At 43.3% G+C, this 22,738-nt stretch overlaps 1 non-coding gene across 1 annotated transcript; it reads right to left on the bottom strand.

The window, feature by feature from the left end:
* Nucleotides 1-576: 576 nt before the first annotated feature.
* On the bottom strand, nucleotides 577-683 carry LOC120701711. The gene has a single exon (XR_005686267.1). It is a non-coding gene; the product is annotated as a small nucleolar RNA R71 (small nucleolar RNA).
* Between the last annotated feature and the right edge of the window lie 22,055 nt (nucleotides 684-22,738).

The raw sequence follows: 22,738 nt of genomic DNA, 5'->3' as shown, positions 1-22,738 counted from the left end.
ATTTACTAATTTATCACCTCTAATTTTAGCAGGATTACCATTGCTTTCGGTATCTTTGTGATTTCTATAGAGCAGTGCAGGACCAGTTTTGATCTACCATATCACTTCAACTCAGATCCAGAAAGAATTGGGAGAATTGTTTGACACATAGTCATCCTACCAGAAGAAATTTTATTAGGATCAAGGTTAGACAACACCAGCTTCAATACCCATGGCTCAGAAGACACTCCGTCAATTCACAGTACCGTTCAATAGCCATATCCCTACTAGACTGAACAATGATCAAGGCATTGATGGCTTTGAGATAAAGACTAGGCTTGTCAACATGGTCCAAGCAAGTCCCTTCTGTAGAAAGGCATCAGAGGATGCCACGCTCATCTACAGAATTTTCTGGAAGTGTGCAGCATAATCAACCCAAAAGGCACTACGATGGATAATGTTCGTCTTTGACTATTCCCATTCTCTTTGGTTGGGAAAGCAAAGACGTGGTTCTACACCTACAAGCATGCATTCAATACTTGGGATGCGTGTTCCAATGCTTTTCTGGTCAAGTACTTTCCGGTGGGCAAAACCAACACCCTTCGGAATAGGAATTCCAGTTTTGAACAACTCTAGGACGATACAGTCCTAGAAGCCTGGGAACGTCTTCAGGAATACATTGCAGCTTGCCCACACCACGGCATGGAAGAATGGATTATCATTCAGAACTTCTAACATGACCTCAACCAACGATTGCAAGATCACATGGACAGCAACAGGAGGAGCATTCCTCTGCCTCGATGTTGCTGGAGCTAGAGCGCTCATCGACAAGGTTGCTTCCAACCAGAGTTGGAAGGGAGATAGGCAGCTGGCTCATGCAAAAGGAATACATGAAATCAACAGTGTTGATATGCAGGTAGCCAAAATGGATCTTCTCATGAAAAAGCTGGAATCTCCACACCAGAAGGTTAACCAGACTATGGAGTCTCAGATGACATGTGAGAAATGTGGCAATACTGGACACTCGGACAACTCTTGCCCATTCACTCAAAAGGATGTGAACTTCATTGGGAATAACACTCCCAATAACTCAGACAACCATCCTCAGCAAGGTTGGAATTCTACGCCCTACCTCTCCTTCGGCCAACAACAAGGTAATGATTTTAATAACAGTTTTCAGTCTTCGCTTAAAGACTTCATGTACGACCAACAACAAATTAATGACAACATTAGTAAGAAAGTTTTTGCTAATGATAAAATTCTTGAGTCCTTGGCCGCACAGCTAGAGAGGCTTAACTCTGTTATTGAAAATCAGCTGAGCTTCAAGAAAATGATAGAAACTAAAGTAACTCAACTGGCCTCATGCTATCGTAATCATAACATGGGGGGAGCTAACCGAGCAACCGGAAGTGAACCCAAAAATAAGTGTGAATGCAGTAACTGTGTGGGCAAGACAATCCGCACAGAGACCACATCCTCCGCAGGATGCAGGTACACGGCGGAAGACCGTAACCGCTAGGGATACTGATGCTGAAGACAGGGTGCTGGAGGAGGCTGAAGAATCCAACAACATTGCTACCCAGGAAGACACCGAGGAAGTCCCAAGGGTTTCCTGAAAGTACCACGATATAACAGCCTTACCATTTCTAGAGCGGAGAAGGAGGCCGGTGGCCGATGAGCAATTCATCAAGTTTGTCAGGTAATTAAGAAGATTTATGGCAACACACCACTTTTTGACACCGTGTAGGTTCCCACATACGCCAAGTATCTCAAGAATATCCTTGGCAATAAGAGGGTTCTGCCAACCACTGAGTTCGTGCAGCTTACGGGTGAGTGTAGCACAGCTGTATGTTGGCATTTCTTAAGTTGCTATCGGGTTCGCGAAGACCTCGGCAACGGCCTCAGAAATGCCTGTTGGCGGTCCTTAGTGCAATCACTAGAAATGAGGGTACCGAACCCATCCTAGCAGCTGCACCCAAGGAGTGCCACTCTCGTGGTATAATTGATATGATTACAGATGGATCCGCAAGCGCATGGATATACCGTTATAGCATTTCACTTGGAGAGTAAGGGTATCGTTATTTATTTTGTCCCAAAGGATGGCAGTGGGAAAGGTACTGTACTTAACATTAACCATGATATTGTGCCTCAAGCAATAGGCAAAACTCTAACAGGGGTAAGTCAAGATAAAGAACTAAGCAAGGGTAATGCGGCACATCACATATCCACACTCCAAGAGGAAGGAATAAAAGAGAGAAACGACAAAATAAAGGACTAATCTATCCTACGTTAAGTCAGTTGGAGCTTAGGCTAGGTTAGGTGTCCTAGTGCTTCTACCCAAAGCTGGGATCATGTTAGGACATGGTTAGGACTACAGGTGCCAGAAAAATGGGATAGCGGGGAGAATGTCCTGCATAGGAGTACATCCAGTCCTGTTACCTCTTTGCATAAACTCCTACATCGAACCCGAACGTCAGGGAATACGCTAAACGCAACACAGCTGTTACGCCGGACGGACATGGCTGTCACCACCTACCGTCTACCCCAGTTACACCGTGGAGCATGGACATATCCGAAGGATCCTGCATACTCGAGCACCACGCTCGTGCATGAGGTCACTACCCTAGCATCCCCGGGTCTCCCACCCTTCGGATGGACAAGTAAAATGCTAGAGCAAGCCCAAAAGCACAAGAACCCCTATCCATACCCGGATCATCTGGCCTAACCAAGACCTTAGCATAACTCATGAACAAACTAAGCATGAATTGATAAACTATCAAGATAGCAAAGCGACCATGGCATATCTCTATATTATGAATTGAAGTCTGACAAGTTGAATACAAAGCCATACCGGGAGCTGAGGATTGCTCAATGACCCCAAGGATGACTTTCTGCGCTAAAGAGAACTAGCCTAGATCCACTACCTAGCTAAGAGAGCAAGAGAGAGAGAGAGAGAGCCTCCTTGGAGAAAGTGGAATGAGAGGTGTGTGTGTGTTGAGAGGGGTGAGAGGGGGCCCTATTTATACTAAAAGAGCTCGGTTCCCACCAAATGCACGTATGGAAGGTGATCAGGAGACTTGGGGGTGACTCCTCCTCGAAATGCACCTGGATAGAAGTCAAGCCAGGTTCGGCCGGCCCTCGTCCTTATCCTTCTTTGGCAGGCTGATAGGTGGGCCCTTGTTTCTTTCCTTGTGTGCATTATACGTGGCGCGCCCGTTTGCTCTGCAAGATGGGCCCTCTTTGTATGTGTGTGATGCCTTATGCGATCTTCAACGTAGTTGTGTAGCATCTACTGCATGTTTTCGTCTTATTCTGCTCTTGCTCATCTACATTGTACAAAACTCGAAAACAATTGTGGAGCAAGGTTAGTGATACAAATATGTGAGTAAGGTGTATAGTTTTCCTTTATTAATGAGTCTAGTTGACGGTTGGATTTGGCACTTAAGGATGTCAACACTATACTCAACCCTCTTCTGAAGAAGAAGAAACCAGGATGCCGCACCATCGCATGTTCCATCGGACCTCAACACTTTAAGCATGCTCTTTGCAATCTACGAGCAAGTATCAGCATCATGCCAAAGGTAATTTATGATAAATTTAACCATCATGTGCTTGCTCCTACTGCCATGTGTGTGCAGCTAGCAGACCAATCAGTTCGTCATCCTGCGGGGATTGCCGGGGATATTATGGTGAAAATACGGAATTTCTTTGTCCCCATTGATTTTGTCATTCTCGACATGGAAGTCGACACTATGATCCCTCTCATATTGGGGAAGGCTATTCTTGAGTATGACAACTGCACACATTCATGCGGGAGTTAGAGTAATCCAACTCAACATCAATGGGCATAAGGAGAGATTCAGCTTCAGACCGAATGATGAATAGTGCTCACATATCAAAAGTTTCAACCAGAAGGAATCCATAAAAGAGCTGGAGAAGCCATATAACCCATCCAACTCTACCCTCATCGAATTTGTGGAGAATCTTCGAACTCGGGAGGAGATCAGTGTATATAACCAACGGAACGCGAAGCAAAATATCCAACGTAAGAATTTTGTGGAATTTGGGAAGAAAGAGATCGAAGTATCTCTGCCTATGGTGGAAGAAAGCATCGCCACCAAGGTCTCCATTAGGTGTCGACGACCGAACTCAAGGTATGGATAGTCTCGCTTGGGACGAGAAACTTGAGCCCTTGCCATGAGGTACATGGTAGTTATCCATTCCTGCATTTGCATATAAGATAGTTTATTTTCTCGCATAGTTTTTCCCTTTCACATCATGGCATGTTTAAATTCTCGCAAATGCATTCTTTTGACTTTATACTGCATAAAAAAAAGAGAAAAATCGACCAAGATGGCAACCTACAGAGCTTCATTCAAGCTTGGGGGAGGTGCCAATGTATCTGGGTAAGTTATCTGACCTTTCCTTTCATCTTGTGTCTACAATAAAAACATTAGTTAGTTTGAGTCATTCACAAAAATAAAAAAAGAGAATAGAATAGAATAAAATAAAAACAAAAAAAATTAATTAAAACATAAAAAATGCTTCATTCTTTGAATAAAACTCCCAACTCATATGTGTGGAAATCCGTGAAAACTCTTATTATGGAAATGATGAATAACTCATATGTGTAGTCCAGAGATGCCGTGGTGACGATCTCCGAGGGTTCTCTTACTGCAGCACTAGTCATAGTTGAGTTGGAGCATCTTCTACCAAGCATAAAGTGGAATTGGGTGATAGAGGAAATTGGTGACAAGTCATTTGCGACAACTTTTCCTTCTGAAGCTGAACTACAACATATGGTACTATGGGGCCCAGTGGTGGCGAGATGTGCCAATGCAAAAAAGGGGATTAAAGAAAAGAAAGATACAGAGATTTGGAAATATGAAAATCCAAAAATTTGGATTCAATTATGAGGAATCCCCAAAGAGTTCAAGGAATTTCCTATCATATGGGCTATTGGCTCCATTTTTGGGGTCCCTAGTATGGTGGATATGAAGTTTACGAAGCGCTATGGGAGGCCAAGAATGAAGGTGGCTGTGATAAACCTTGACCTCATTCCTGAGTTTGTGGATATAGTGATTGGTGATTTTGTCTACGAACTTCAGCTTCGGGTGGAGAAGTAGGGGGATGAAAATAACCCTCTGCCAATTAACATGGACGAGCAGCCAAAAGAAGATGGAGACAAAGATAAAGAGACGAAACCAGAAGAGGCAGACAAAGAATCTTTAAAAGACCTAATTATTAGAAATATAGGCATTTTCGGACATATTTTAATTAAAAAATTAAACATGTAAATAAACAATATTTCCATGACTATTGTGAGTGAAACAGAGCATGTGCAAGTGTTCAAAATTAACATAAAAATAAACAGAATGAAACACATGAGTTTCAGACTGTACCCCAAGGAGGGACCAGTGCCGGAGGCATTGGGTGCGCTGTCACCAGCTGGAATAGCGTCCATGCTATTCGACTGGCCTTGCTTGAAGTAGTCGAACGATGTCGATGCAGGATGATGTCCGCAGTGCAGTCCCACGAACGGCCACCAGAAAGTAGACGAAGTAGTTGTTATGGTCGCTGGGATGTAGTCGGTCAGGTCACCAAGAAGTAGAGGACATAGTCGTTCGGGAGCCTTGCAAGCAGTCGTGTCAAGACACTCCCCAAAAACCTGATTGCCCCGCTATCCGGTGCAGGACCTTGAGCAAGCAATGGTTTCGGAGGCCTGCTCTCGCTAGAACTGTGCGCGCAGTGCTAGCGATGGAGATTGCAGAAAGCAGCAGAGGGAGAAGGGAGAGGTCTCCTAAGTAGGAGTACCTAAAGCAAGTGCTTGAGTGAGTGAGAATGAGAGGAGAGGGGGCTGGTTTATACAGCCGTGCAGCACCCTCGGATTCAACGAACCTTGACGTTTTTAGGTGCAACAGTGGTCATAAATTTGCACCATTAACCAGCCATCAATCCTCTATTTTAATCACCAATATTTACCTCCTCATGTTTCCCTAGCATTAGCAGTGGGCTTTAATTCTTTTCCATTGAATTATTGAATAAATTCCAACAATCTCCACCAAGAATTTCAAGCCACACTAGAAATACTCTCAATCCCTCTTTTGATATACCAGTATTTGACATAGACTGTTAAGTTGAACTTCTATCTAGAACTGGGGCTACACTTACTCACAACTATACAATATACTATGCCTTGAATTGTCAGTCTTGTGCGAACAAGTTTTACCAAAGTCCTACACTGGTACTAGGCTACATAAGCATCCCCGCGGTTTGGAGCTTATAAGTCATACTCCAGGCCTTTCATGAGTTTCTAGAGAATACAACACTTCTCATAGACTATGACCAGCAGTCAGACTCATATAGGTGTGTTCCTTTCAGATGTTCTATAGGACAACATCTTTGTTTCAAGAAAGCAACTTATTTGTTTTCTAGAAACCACATGAAACACATTAAGCTATAAACTATCCTGCCATACAGATTAGAAGAGAAATGCACCTTTCACATGTTACGAGCCTTTTACAAAGATTCTCTTCTCTCAGTCAGACTATAATTTGTTTGACCATCCTACTTCACAGGATCTTCGATCACATAGAACAGGTTACCACTATAGAATGACTCACGTGGGTCTCATGGCCAATTCCAAGGATGCATTGTCTATCACATTTCGTGATAGACCCTTTGTGAATTGATCTGCCAGGTTCTTCGCCGTTTGAACATAGTCCAAGGCAATAATTCCGGAGTTTTTCAATTTCCTAACAGATTTCAACCGCCTTTTTACATGCCTGGAAGACTTCATATTGTCCTTAGAACTATTTACCCTGACAATCATAGTTTGATTATCACAGTTCATTAGGATACCCAGTATCGATTTTTCAACTATCGGCAAATCCATTAGGAGCTCAGGAAGCCACTCAGCCTCAACTGTGGCGGTATCTAATGCTGTGAGTTCTGCTTCCATTGTTGACCTCGATAAGATGGTCTGCTTGCAAGACTTCCATGAAACAACGCCGCCTCCAAGTTTAAACACATATCCACTTGTGGCTTTTATCTCATCAGCATCAGAAATCCAATTTGAATCACTATACCCTTCTAGTACCCTAAGGTACCTGGTGTAGTGAATTCCATAGTCCATTGTACCTTTTAGATAGTGCATAACTCTTTCAAGAGTCTTCCAATGATCATCTCCCGGGTTTGAAACAAACTGGCTCAATTTGCTCACAGCAAATGAGATGTCAGGCCTTGTTGCACTAGCTAAATGTATCAATGAACCAATAATCTAGGAATACCTCAGCTGATCTTTCATTATCCTTTTGTTCTTCCTTAGAACCACACTGGCATCATAAGGTGTTGAGACAGGTTTACAGTCACTATAACCAAAGCGACTTAAAACCTTCTCCACATAGTGAGACTGTGTAAGAGTCACCCCACCATTACTTTCTTTTACTAGTTTTATATTAAGGATAACATCAGCTTCTCCCAGATCCTTCATCTCAAAACTTTGAGATAAAAAGTCTTTGACTTCCTTAATCACATTAAGGCTTGTCCCAAAGATTAGTATGTCATCCACATACAAGCACAGAATCACTCCTTGTTGACGCTCACTAACGATCATTTCCAGGCGTCAACTTGATCCGAAAATCATAAGAGTTTGCATATCTTACACGCATCTTTATCCAATAAAGTCCCTAAACCACACTTTACCTTCTAGAAAATGCAAGTTGTGTTTTGGAGCTAATATGCAAGTTGCAAGCACATTTTGGCCCGACATAAAATCACAGAAAATATCAGAGCGACGATTCAGGCTCAAATGGACCAAGTGTAGCCCAAGAACCTAGTTCAAACCATTCAAGACAGGCCAAGACCAAAGGGATTAGGACAAGGCAGCCCAGGACAGCCTGCTGGAAGAAGATGAGGGCGGTTGGCGCCACTGTTAGGCCGACCGACATACTAGGTCGGTCGACCTGGCCCGTGGGCCCCACCTCCTCATCCAAGCCGCATGTTGTCTCCTGGTTGGTCCCTTAGGTCGGTTTGGAGAGTTTCACCCCCATGGCTCCTTGCTATAAATACAATGGGTGTGGAGATTAGAACACACAAACACACACACACTTACCTCTTCTCTCTAGCTCATCTTGCATAGTCTTTAGGCTTAGTGGAGTTTAGGAGAAGTCTAGGAGTCTTCGAGTCGCCGAATCTGCTCGAGAGTCTGGTATAGGTTCATTTCTAGCTCTCTCTTGTAATATTCGGTTGTTTGTAATAGAATTAGACTATGGTTATCGATATCTGCTCAAAGTATGTTCTGAGTTATCGGATATATGTTTCTTGATATGGTTGCATTATTGTTCAATGCATGCATTGCATGATCGCCCTGTGCTTGAGATGGTTAACATATCATGCTTAGAACTCTATCAACTGCTCTAGTATTCATATGTTTTCTATAGTGTGATGTCTGTCCATTCGAAGGGTGGGGGCTCCGCACGGGACACAAGAGTTTCCCTTACTAGTGTAGACATGGTATCTAGATTAGCTAAAAGTTGCTGGATGTCAACTATACCCACGGGTTGTAGAGGTAGCCGGTAGGTGGTGACAGCCCTGTCCGAGCCTGAGTAATCCTCCTCGTTCGGCATGGGGGGTAGGAGGTACATAAAGCCACCGGGGTGTACGGGCTCCTCCCGTTGCTTCGATAACAGTCTCGATGTTGTGTAGTTTAATCTCTGAGGATCTAACCAATGAGATAGTATAGATATAGCTAGCCTAGAACAGTTGACTCGAGCTCTAACTTCTGCCTTGCTCCCGGCCTAGAGCATCTTTTATCCTTTCTTTTATTTATTTATTTATCCAAGAGGGTAGTTTGTGTGTGTGTCACACTACCTCCTACCATGTTATATATCTTACCCCTATTTATGCATGAGAGTATCCAATCTAGATAAAGTTCATCAACTAGTCTATATCTCTTCACTCACCGCCTTCCCTGCAAAAATATAAATGACACCCTGGTATACTCCCGGGTAAAATGCTATAGCGGTATTCCGTGCGCTTGCGGATTTATTCGTGGTTCATGAAATACTGCCACCCCAAAATTGGCATCTGCGGGCGTCATTGCTGCTTTCCCGGTGGTGACGTTGGTAGGCGCCAACAAGCATTTTTGGTGCCGTTGCTGGGGAAGGCACAGATTAAAGTATATAGACAAAGTTATGAACAAAATCGAAATTGGTATTTGCTTGCTAAACAAGCTAACTTGGCTTTGTTTTCTTGTCTTTGTTGATATGAAAACAGGATAGTGTATGACCGGTTTCGACTTGCCGCAAAACTTTCATTCCAATCTAGAGTCACTTTTGAGAAGAGTTCGACCTCATATTGTACCTACTCAAATCTCACTCTCGGCAGCCGAACCAATCATTGCATCATCGTCAGCTTCTCAAGCTATGGCCCAGAAGGCACTCCGTGATTACTCTGCTCCGTGTGCTAACCAAGTCCCCACCGGGCCTGAGGTTAACACTGGAGGGGAAAATTTCAAGATCAAGACGGGCCTTATTACGATGGTGCAGGACAGCCCTTTCTGTGGCAAGGCCACTGAGGATGCCAGCGCTCATCTCCAGCAGTTTCTGGAGCTCTGCAGTACTTCTGTTATCAAGGGTGTATCGCAAGATGCAATCCGGCTCCGTCTGTTTCCATTCTCTTTCTTGGGGAGAGCAAAACAGTGGTTTTATGCTAACAAGGCTGCTGCGGACACTTGGGACAAATGTGCCAAGGCATTCCTCTTGACGTTCTTCCCGATGGGCAAAACCAATGCTCTTCATGGTCGGATTTCAAATTTTCAGCAGGCATCAAATGAGTCAATTCCTGAAGTTTAGTAGAGACTTCAGGAGTACATTCTAGCGTGTCCGCACCATGGAATGGATAATTGGCTCATTCTACAGAACTTCTACAACGGGTTGACACAGTCATCTCGTGATCATGTGGATGCCGCTGCGGGTGGAGCTTTCTTCTCGCTGACCATTGAAAGAGCTACATCTTTGACCGAGAAGATGGTTTCCAACCAAGGTTGGAGCGATGATCGCCTCCAACCGCGCCAGCGAGGCATGCACTCCGTCAAGGAGGCTGACATGCTCGCTATGAAGATTGATCTCCTCCTCAAGAAATTTGAGGATTATTCCCAAGTTAAGGCTCAAATGCAAACACTTCAAGCCTTGGAAACTCACATGACGTGCGAGGTCTGCGGGAATATTGGACATTCGGGCGACAACTGCCGAAAAACCCAAGAGGAAGCTTTATTTCTCAATGGCAACAATGAATGGGTTTCGTCCACAAGGAGGTCAGGGGTGGAATCAACCTCGCCCATACTACCAAGGAGGTAATGAAAATTCAAATTCTTTCAATCCTAACCAGCCTACCTTGAGAGATCTTGTCTACGACCAAGTGAAGATCAATGAGTCCTTTCAGAAGAAGTTGGCCGCTATAGACAAATCAATGGAGACCATCCATGCCAAGATAGACGGATTCTCCATCGCCATGAAGAACCAGCTGAGTTTCAATAAGACGCTAGAAACTCAATAAGCTCGGCTAGCTGCTGCCACACCTGCTGCTGAACTAGGGAAGATCCCGGGGCAACCCGAATCAACTCTAGAAAGCATCAATGTCATAAATGCTATGTGGAAAAATTCACTTAGCAGGACACCCCTCAGCTATGCAGAGAAGCTCGCACGCCCAAGAAGAGGTACGTGGGGGAGAGTTAGCAGCTACAATAAGAGAAGATCCTGGAACCCCAGTGATCAGTTGCTCAATCTTCGATTGTGAATTTGATCACGCCCTGTGTGACCTTGGAGCCAGCGTCAACATCATGCCCAAGGTAACATTTGAAAAGCTAGGCTATCCATCAATTTCCCCTACCACTATGTGTGTTCAGCTGGCGGATTCCACGATAAGATATCTCGAAGGAGTCATGGAAAGGCTTATGGTAAAAGTCAAGAATACCTACATATTAGTGGACTTTGTAGTCCTCGATATGGAAGGAGATCTTAGGATTCCGCTTATACTTGGGCGACCATTCCTCAAGGATACAAACACCAGAGTTGATGTAGGGATAGGAAGAATCAGCCTCAGCATCATGGGAAAGACCATGAAATTCAAGTTTCAAAACAAGAGGGAGGTATTCCAGATTCACGAGGTTATTGAGAAATAGGGGTTATGGGCAGAACCCGGTTGGGATGATCAAGATTATCACTCCCCTCCCAAGCCAGCTTGGGAGGATTGGGAGATTCATACTCCACCAACCGAGCCAGTGGAAGACGACCCGAAGATCCCTGATTTCATCACCAATATAGCATGGGAAGATCTGGAGATCGTCTATCCTACATCCAAGGATCCAATTCCTGCACCGTCTACGCCATCAAAGAAGAAAAAGAAGAAATGACGCAAGAAGAATAAGACGTCGTCGACCACTACTACTTCTCCAGGTACGGACGAAACGACCTCAACCTGATGAGGTATGGAGAAAGGTCCTACTTTTCGGACCCTAAACTAAGAGCTAGCTTGGGGAAGGTTCCCTCCCCTAAGTTAACTGTATCCTTTACTTGCTTTTGAATAAAATTTGATAAAAATTTTCAAAAACAAAATAAATATTTACTGCTTTATTTCCCTTTTCCATCATGCACGGTAAGAATTTTTTAACTCTTTATGATAAGTTGAAAGGATGAGTTTTGCTTTGCTCTACCATATCTGTTGTGCCTATGTTTGAAAATGAGAGTTCTCTTGAGTTTAAATCTGTTGGTTATGCAAATACCTTGCCTATGAACCTGAAAGTTCCTAGGGTTGCATATGCTTGATCCAAGTCTAAGTTGTTGTGAGTATAGATATGATAAATAAAGTTGTGCAAGTTTGTTCTAGTGATGCTTGAAATCTGGAGTTATTTTCGAAAATCTAAAAAGGCAAGTTCCCCAGTGATACACAAAGTCCTACCAGAGCCATATGTCATATTCCATGAAAAACCTTACACAATGCTGCTTGATGTTCTGTTGAGTTTTGTCAAATTGTGTGACCCTAGTTAGATGCTTTTCATGCTTTCACGATCATAAGCATGTACATGACCCATCCATTTGCAACATTCCTACACTGGGAATTAGCACCACCATCCATCCAGTCCACTTTAATAAATGCTCCATATCTTGGTGATCTCTCTCGTAGAACATCCCTGAAATAAAATAAAGTCAGATTATGGTTGCCCCAAAAAGAGAAAAGATGGCATGACAAAGAAGCATGACCCAAAAAAAAGGGGTAACCATGTCTTAAAAAAAAGAGATAGGGATGATTCGAGAGAGAAAACCATTACCTCAAGGAGTAAGCCACAATCCATCCACTCATACACTTGCACCTTTTGATCGAGATTGCATGACTGTTTCTCCATGGATCATCTCTTTAACTTTACAACATATAGAATGCAAGTATGCCCTGTTCCTATCCTACCTTGAGCTCCACAAAAGCTTTGTAGTAGTAGGAAAGATCGAAGGCAAATACTGCCCTGGTATGGAAAATACAAGTTGAGTACCTCGAGAGAGTTATCCTGGGAACTTTTCCATGTTTTCAAAAATCTTTCAAAAAGTACTTCCAGATGGAATGCAGATCTATGAGCAAGTAAGTACTACTCTATGCACCGTTCTAACTCTCAATAGCCCAAGACAAGGAGACAGCTAAAAAGCCCCATGAAGGAGTAAGGTAATTGTGCAAAAGTATGATAGCCAACTTATTTAAGCTTATAGATGAATCTCTCTGCTTCAGACTATGACATGACAGGTAATAAGGTACGAGTCAAAGTGATTTTCTGATCAACAACCTGATTTGTCCTACTTTGCTCGGGACGAGCAAAGGACAGCTTGGGGGATCTTGTTTACGCTCACTAACGATCATTTTCAGGCGCAACTTGATCAGAAAATCATGAGAGTTCGCATTTCTGACATGCATCTTTGTCCAATAAAGTTCCTAAACCACACTTTACCTTCTAGAAAATGTAAGTTGTTATATATTTTACCCCTATTTATGCATGAGAGTATCTAATCTAGATAAAGTTCATCAACTAGTCTATATCTCTTCACTCACCGCCTTCCTTGCGGAAATACAAATGACACCCCGGTATACTTCTGGGTAAAATAATACAGCGGTATTCCGTGCACTTGCGGATTTATTCGTGGTTCATGAAATACTGCCACCCCAAAATTGGCGTCTGTGGACGTCATCGCTGCTTTCCCGGTGGTGACGTTGATAGGCGCCAACACTCCTTCAACTCCACCAAAATGATAGTACACACATCTATCAGATTTGTTTACAACAAAGCCCGCAGATGTTAAAGTTCTGTCGAACTTCTCATGCTACTGCTTAGGTGATTTCTTGAGACCATATAAAGATTTCAGCAACTTACACACCATTCCTTCTTGACCTTTTGATACAAAACCATCTGGCTGATCCATATAGATCTCCTCCTCCAACTCTCCATTAAGGAAAGCTGTCTTAACATCCATCTAATGAACGAGAAGACCATGAGAAGCTGCCAAGGAAAGTAACACTCGAATTGTAGTCAATCGGGCAACTGGTAAATAAGTGTCAAAGAAATCTTCTCCTTCTTTCTGGGTATAACCCTTGGCCACAAGCCTAGCCTTGTGCTTTTTAATAGTACCATCTGGCCTGAGCTTCTTTTTGAACACCCACTTGCATCCTATAGGTTTGCGCCCATAAGGACGTTCAACAACTTCCTAGGTACCATTAGACATAATAGAATCCATCTCACTCCTCACTGCTTCCTTCCAATAGTCTGCATCAGGAGATGAATATGCTTCTTCAATAGTTATGGGTGTATCATCCACGAGGTATACAATGAAGTCATCACCAAAAGACTTAGTAGTCCTTTATCTCTTACTCTTCCTAAGAGTTTCATTGTTATCCTCCTCAGGATTTTCCATAAGTGTAAGTTCACTGTGTTCTATCGATTCAGTAAAGCTATCATTCTCAATAAACTCTTGCCTAGATGAACTTGTTTCATCTCTCATAGGAAAAATGTTTTCAAAAAATGTAGCATCTCTGGACTCCATTATAGTACCAACATGCATGTCAGGTACTCCAGATTTCACTACTAGAAATCTATAACTAACGCTGTCAATAGCATAACCTAGAAAGACACAATGCACAGTTTTAGGTCCAAACTTACGTTTCTTGGTTATTGGCACACTGACCTTGGCCAAACAACCCCATGTACGTAAGTATGAAAGTGTTGGCCTTTTCTTCTCCCATTCCTCAAATGGTGTAATCTTTTTATTCTTTGTAGGAACATGATTTAGGATATGACATGCAGTCAATATAGCCTCACCCCACCATTCCTTGGAAAGTCCCGCAGTATCTAACATGGCGTTAACCAAATCAGTTAGAGTGTGGTTCTTACTTTTGACAACCCCATTTGACTGGGGTGAATAGAGAGGCGTCCTCTCATGAATAATACCATGTTCCTCACAGAATGAAGTGAAATTATTTGAGAAGTACTCACCACCACGATCAGACCTAACTCTATTAATCTTTCTCTCAAGTTGGTTTTCTACTTCAGCTTTATAAATTTTAAAGTAGTGTAAAGCTTCATCTTTTGACTTCAACAAATAGATGTAACAATATCTAGTGCAATCATCAATTAAAGTCATGAAATATTTTTTACCACCTTTTGTTAACACACCATTCATTTCGCACAAATTGGAATGAACTAATTCAAGAGGTGCCAAGTCTCTCGACTCAGCAGCCTTGTGTGTCTTGCGAGTTTGTTTTGATTCAACACATACGTGGCACTTAAATTTTTTGACAAAGGTAAATTTTGGAATTAAACTCAAATTAGCTAGCCGCATCATACAACCAAAATTAACGTGACAAAGCCTCGAATGCCAAACATTTGATTCATCAACATTAACAACATTGTTCACAACTTTATTACAATCATCTGACAAAGACAAGCGAAACAAGCCTCCGCTATCATAACCTTTTCCAATAAAAGTACCAAATTTAGACAAGACACATTTATTGGACTCGAATACTAACTTATAACAATCTCTACATAGTAGAGAGCCGCTGACTAGATTCTTCTTGATGGTGGGGACATGCTGCACGTTCCTCAACTGCACGGTATTCCTCGAAGTAAACTTCAGATTTACCGTACCAACATCAAGAACACACGCATATGATCCGTTCCCCATCAACAAGGAGGCAGTCCCTCCGACCTGGTAAGAAAACAAAGAAGCATCAATACCCACATGAATATTAGCCCCAGTATCCATCCACCACTCGAGTGAATAAAATACTGAAAGAACTGTAGGTAGTAAATTACCATACCCCGATGTTCCTCCAGGCTCGCTAATGACCATATTGGCAGATTTCTTGCCTTTGCGATTCGGATACTTTGCAGCAAAGTGGTCCGGACTGTCACAAAGCAAGCTCCCTTCTTCTTCTTGAACGTGGTTGTCTGCTTAGTCTTTGTTTGGTTCTGCAATGGCTTCTTCTTATTCTTGTGGGGATTGTTCTTTTGAATAAAGTTGGTGCTAGAAGTTCCAACTGTTCCTTTTCTACGTGCATCTTTTGCTCTCGCCTTCTCTTCAACATCAAGAGTCCCAATGAGTCCATCAATGGTGAGCGCTTGCCTCTTATGTTTTAGAGAAGTAGCAAAATCCTTCCAAGAAGGTGGCAACTTAGCGATGATACCTCCGGCCACAAACTTATCTGGAAGTACACATGGAGTCTCTTTGCTGCAATTTTTGAGATCTTTGGCCAGCGTATGTATTTCATGATCTTGTTCTACCACAGAACGATCTTCAACCATCCTGTAGTCCAGAAATTGCTCCATGATATACAACTTGCTGCAGGCATCAGAAACTCCATATTGAGCCTCAAGAGCATCCCACATTTGTTTGCCATATTGAGCCTTAAGAGCATCCCACTGTCACAAACATCACGCGCATTACCGTAAACCACAATATAGCCCGTTCATGCCAACGCTTGTAATTGGAACCAGTAAATGGTGGCGGTTTGATTGATGATGAAAAGCTAGCTACCGAAAGCCTATTAACAGAATTAGGTTTTCGAATTATTAGAAATATAGGCATTTTCTGACATATTTTAATTCCAAAATTAAACCTGTAAATAAACAATATTTCCATGACTATTGTGAGTGAAACAGAGCATTTGCAAGTGTTCAAAATTAACATAAAAATAAACAGAATGAAACACATGAGTTTTAGACTGTACCCCAAGGAGGGACCAGTGCCGGAGGCATTGGGTGCTCCGTCACCAGTTGGAATAGCATCCATGCTATTCGACTGGCCTTGCTTGAAGTAGTCGAACGATGTCGATGCAGGACGATGTTCACAATGCAGTCCCACGAACGACCACCAGGAAGTAGACGAAGTAGTTGTTCTGGTCGCTGGAATGTAGTCGTTCAGGTCACCAAGAAGTAGAGGATGTAGTCGTTCGGGAGTCTTGCGAGCAGTCGCGTCAAGACACTCTCCAAAAACCTGATTGCCCTACTATCCCGTGCAAGACCTTCAGTGGGCAATGGTTTCAGAGGCCTGCCCTCACTAGGACTGTGCGCGCAGTGCTAGTGATGGAGATTGCAGAAAGCAGCAGAGAGAGAAGGGAGAGGTCTCCTAAGCAGGACTACCTGAAGCAAGTGCTTGAGTGAGTGAGAATGAGAGGAGAGAGAGCTGGTTTATATAGCCGTGCGGCACCCTCAGATTCAATGAACCTGGACATTTTTAGGTGCAATAATGGCCATAAATTTGCACTATTAACCGGCCATCAATCCTCTATTTTAATCACCAATATTTACCTCCTCATGATTCCCTAGCATTAGTAGTGGGCTTTAATTCTTTTCCATTGAATTATTGAATAAATTCCAACACTAATTGGGGGGGGGGGCAATTTTTGCCTCACCATTGGGCCCCGTCGACAACAATTGGCAGTCGTGTGATTTCTATCCAACATCTATTATATTGCCAGCGCAAGTAGCATCGAGAGTTTCTATAGTCCACTAGAAGCCTCATAGGCTCCAAGGACGAGGAGATCACGAACCTACTGTTGGCCCCAATATAGGGCCAACACACGAATGCGCTTGATCGCGCGGTGAGTGACGACACAATTGCAGCGGTGATGCTCAGACCGGTCAGACCGGTCGGGGTAACCGGTCAGACCGGTTCGCCGGTGCAGAATGGTGAAATCCGACGAACATTCGCCCGGGAGGGACCCCGTCAGGGCAAGCGCGCATAGGGTTGTTCTAGGATCGGCAGACCACCTAGAACGCCTTCAGACGTCGCGGAGATGAAGGAAGAACAGCAGAAAAGGGTTGGAAGGAGCTAGGGTTTGGAGATAAAAATAGAAACAATAAACATAAGGAAAAGTAATGTATTGATGTGTTTTTTGATCGATTGGATGTCTCAATCGGCCGTGGCCCTTTGTATTTATAGGGTGGGTGGACTTGTCCCGCAAGAAATCTTATTACAAGATCTAAATCTATGAAAATCTCTAGTTGTACTCGGACTCTGCTTGGACCGGTCAGACCGGTCGGTCCTTGCCAGACAGGCCATAGTGCCTCGACCGGTCAGACCGCTCGGTCAAACCGGTCAGACCGGTTGGTGCCAATTTTGGCTATCAACATATGCCCCCTTGTTTTTTTGGTAAAGCTTGCTTGCCAAAAAATATTCTTCTGAGCCAAAATTGTCTAAGGGCGATGATTAACACTACATCGGCCATTTTTTGTTCTAAAGGCGATAAACAATTATCAACCATGTTTTGCTCAAGTTGATGTTGAAACAACTTGTTTGGGCCGCCACACCTTCTTCATTGTCGCTGACGTCTTTGGCACGGCATCCAGTTGTTGTTCCATTGCCTTCTTCTTGCGCATACGTTGTAGCCTTCGCTTCTGAGTATGAGATAAGCCTGAGGGACACCACCTCGGATGTAAATATTTTGAATCTTGCTCCTTGCTCTTCTCATTCTCTTTGCTGCAATTAACATCTTGCTTGACCGGATTATTGCTAGCAACAATCAGTCTTTGTAGTCATGCATGATTTGGATACATAGGAGGCTATTGAATATAATATGATTGCATATGCATCCTACTATAATCAATAGGTGTATAAAAGTAAGGATACCAGCAATACCATAGAGTAACCGGTTCATTGGATGGCGTATGAACTTGTCTTGGATGAGAATCCGATTGCTCCTGATGTTTCGTTGAGGACTTCATATCTTTAACTTTACTTGATCGCCTCTTCTGAGCAGTTCTCTCTTTCTCATATTTGGCCAAGAGTTCCTTGAAACTCGGCCTTGTCTTGCTTTTGGAGGAATTCCCAGACTTACTAGGCGTACCGGCCAGACCAGTTCTATAACCGGTCAGACCGCCTTTTGAACCGGTTAGACCGGTCGACTCGCTATCGGCCCCTTTTTCCTTGTCCTGCCCCCCGAGCGTTGAAGCCTCCATTGCAACTCGAGGAGTCTTGCTCTGCAGCACCATTTTCTCATGCCTTTCCTCACCAACCACCACATTTTTCCCTTTAGTCAATTCAGCTTGATGCGGCCGAATCAATACTTTTGGATTTGACAACTCAAGTGTATGAATGGGAAAAGGATTTTGATCAATTTGCATTGCAGGAACAACCAATCGTCCATCATTTATAGCCGATTGTATTTGTCTACGAAGAACATAGCAATCATTAGTGGCATGAGAAAAAGTATTGTGTAACTTACAATATGCACGCAGCTTCAACTCCTCCGTTGATGGAATAGTGTGAGAGAACTTAATCTTCCGAAGCTTTGCCAATTCATCAAAAATTCTATCACACTTTGTCACATCAAAAGTGAATTTAATCTCATCTCGCCGATTTTTAGAAATCGGCTTCAAAGAAGTACAAGTGCTGGGCTTATCACTAGATGACCATCCAAATTCAGCAGCATATACTTCATTACCCTCATCGTCTGAAGATTCTCCTTGTAGCATATGCATACTAAGACGATCGGGTTTAAATTTTGCATCTTTACTTCGGCTTTCTTGAGCCAAAGCCCTTTGCAACACTTGATTAACGGTTAGAAACTCATATCCCTCTAATTTTTCTTTAATATGAGATCTCAAACCATTAAGAGCTAATTCAGCAAGATCCTTTTTAGAAATAACCAAACTATAACATCGGTTTTTTATATCTCTAAATCTTCTAACAAATTCAGCAACAGATTCATCATGTTTTTGTTTAACTGATGTTAAATGACATAGCCTCAATTCATTATCACCATTCAAAAAATGCTCATGAAATTTACGCTCTAACTGAGACCATGTTTGGATAGAATTAGGAGCTAATGCCGAAAACCATGAAAAAGCAGTGCCAGATAAAGACAAAAGGAACATTCTAATTTTCAAATGATCAAGACTCCCATAAATTACCATTTGTGCATTAAACTGACTAACATGCTCCCATGTAGTTCTACTATCCTCTCCAGTGAATTCAATAAATTCAGGCACCTTGAAATTCGAAGGATATGGTATGGAATCAAAACTCTCAGGATATGGTTTTTGACAAACAAGAGTTTTATCCTTCAATTCTACGCCGAAAGTTTCTTTAAACATAACAGCCAAATCTTTCTTATGCTTCTCAAGTATTTAATTAAAATAAGAATCATTTGGCCTTTGAACATTGGTATTAGAGCTATTCGGCACATACGGTATATGGTATTTGCTGCAAATATCCATTATTTGGCATTGTACCATATGAATAACCTGAACCCTGAGGAGACATAGTGTATGAATTATTCATTCGGCTAAAGCCAGCCGAAACATAACATACACTAGTAATTGGTTCAGGAGACGATGGATATGCAACTAAAGCTCCAGAACTGGTCCTCCATGACCGGTCTGACCGGTCTGCAGGATCGGTCCGACCGCTCCATCGACCGCTCCATGCGCGTGATACTGCTTTGGAGTTTTCTGACCATAAAAATTCATCGGCATGCAGTATTGGGGCGCATGTGCTGCCGATGATTCAAGATGCATAGTATTATGATAAAAAGTGCCATCAATATTAGGTCTAGGAGTACCACTATCATCAATCAAAGGTTGCTTGCCTAATGATTTATCAATCATATTTTGAACAGTAGCAAGAATTTTTCTTGACCACTAACCACCAATTGACTAATTTGCTCTAAAGTAGGCGGTGTTGTAGCACTTACAATAGCACTTGATTTGGCTTTCTCATCTTCATCCGAAAGAATGACCACCTCCTTGTCCTTAGAGATATCACCCTTCCGATTCTTGGAAAAGTGAGACAAGAACCACCGACGCTTTTCTTTGATTTCTTTTTCTTTGCACCGTGTGTTCTCCTCTTCGCACTCCTTGATGAAGGCTTCATAAACTTGACGATCCTCGGGCGGCAACTCATCAATAGACGACCTACTGATATTATTGATGTTGATCTCACCGGGATCCGATAGCTTCACCATGGTAGCATATGAAGTAGATTAGATCGGTTTTACAACCATGATCTTTCTTCCCCAGCGGAGTCGCCAAAATATGTTGGCGCCAATCTAGGGCCAACACACGAATGCGCTTGATTGCGCGGTGAGTGACGGCACAATTGCAGCGCCGATGCTCAGACCGGTCGGGGTAACCGGTCAGACCGGTTCGCCGGTGCAGAATGGCGAAATCCGACTAACGTTCGCCCGGGAGGGACCCCGTCAGGGCAAGCGCGCGTAGGGTTGTTCTAGGATCGGCAGGCTACCTAGAACGCCTTCAAATGTCGCGGAGACGAAGGAAGAACAACAGAAAAGGGTTAGAAGGGGCTAGGGTTTGGAGATAAAAATAGAAATAATAAACATAAGGAAAAGTAATGTATTGATGTGTTTTTTGATCAATTGGATGTCTCAATCGGCCGTGGCCCTTTATATTTATAGGGTGGGTGGATTTGTCCCGCAAGAAATCCTATTACAAGATCTAAATCTATGAAAATCTCTAGTTGTACTCGGACTCTGCTTGGACCGGTCAGACCGGTCGGTCCCTGCCGGACAGGCCACAGTGCCTCGACCGGTTAGACTGCTAGGTCAAACCGGTCAGACCGGTTGGTGCCAATTTTGGCTGTCAACACCTACGAATGGAAGCAGACAATGACTACGGGACCTAGGATCTATCGGAAGAAAAATCCTCCACCATTCTTCCATGATTTTTACCTCTCATTCCCCGCCCCCCCCCCCCCCCCCCCGCTCCATACGGATCCCACGCCTCCACTTTGGGTCAACCTTGAGCCGACGGCCACTCAAGCACCGCCATGAGCGCCGGGCTGAATGGAAGCCCCATCATCCCCCTCCTTGCCCCCCCCCCCCGCACTCAATCTCACGACTAACCAACACTGACAAGGTGCTCAACCAAATATCTGACACCGTTTGTACTGCACTTAATATTGATTTGAGTTGATTCCATTAAGAATATAATCACTGCGCCTTATTCTAATTTGTAATGGTGCTGCTTCTTCATTTGAACTATCGCTCCATACTTAGATATCATGTCTCAAGCCCCTAATAGTTTTATCACATAAAGGTGTTTGGATTAGGGGTAATTATGGTTGGGAATAACATTTAATGTTTAATAGGTAGCTAGGCTTCGTAGGATAGCCATGAGAGAGAGCCAGGCAATAATTGCCCTACTTTCGGTGGGAAGTACCTTCCACACCACTGTGATTGACACTGTGCCAATACGGACGGATAAGGCGCCTCAACGGTTTAGTCAAGATAGGTCAACGGGGCCCACCATAGGGCATTGGACAGATGATAGGCTGGGGTCGGAATTCGCACGACCCCCACTTTTCCCTTCTCCCTCCATGTATATGCTCACCCCTTGGACTATAAAAGGGGGGAGACGTACCTTTCGCAAGGCATCCACACTCGCATCCATAACCGCTCGACGCATTCACACTCATACACACACGCATACACACGCACGCAATCCAGAGACTTGGGACCCCAGCTCCCTCTCTCGCCCGTTTATACACACACGCATACACACGCACGCAATCCAGAGACTTGGGACCCCAGCTCCCTCTCTCGCCCGTTTGTAACCCCTACTGTAGACATTGAATACAAAAGCACGAGAGCTCGAACTAGACGTAGGGACATTCCGCCCGAACCAGTATAAAATCTTGTGTCTTATCCTTGTATTACCATTTGTTCCTGTGACGCGCATACAAATTTATACTAGCCGGTGATTCGGAACACCGACACTATGGTATGCTGCCAAATCTTGGTGTCAGTGCACTATATTTTGTTGTAAGTATGGTGAATGTCACAAGACATGATATGATCTACCTGTTAGTTCGCAGAAATAGCTAAGATGTTTAGGAAGGGTAAAAAGTTCTGCTCTTCGCAACTACCAAAAATCAAAGATACAACACAATTCTGTAATATTTTGGTGTATCATATATGCCAAGTTCATAAATATTCCCTATATACATAGGGATCCAAAGCCTGTTATCATAAAAAATATAATTATGTGCGTGCAACGAAGTGTTACTCCAAGTGCTCAACAATTAAGTTTTTTCCATGGAGCTTCCACATCATTCTCTCTATTTTAGCCACCACCCTGCACAATCTTCTTTGTATCACAAAAATAATAAACAAACCAGGGGTCCTACCACAGTGGACTACAGGTCGCGGCGCGGCGAGGCCGTGCCAGTTTTTCTAGTTTAATACAAAGAATGCTGGCGATGCTCAC

The sequence above is a fragment of the Panicum virgatum genome, chromosome 3K, assembly GCF_016808335.1.
Source record: "Panicum virgatum strain AP13 chromosome 3K, P.virgatum_v5, whole genome shotgun sequence".
In the NCBI taxonomy this organism is placed as follows: domain Eukaryota; kingdom Viridiplantae; phylum Streptophyta; class Magnoliopsida; order Poales; family Poaceae; genus Panicum; species Panicum virgatum.
This window is presented reverse-complemented; position numbering and strand designations above follow the sequence as displayed.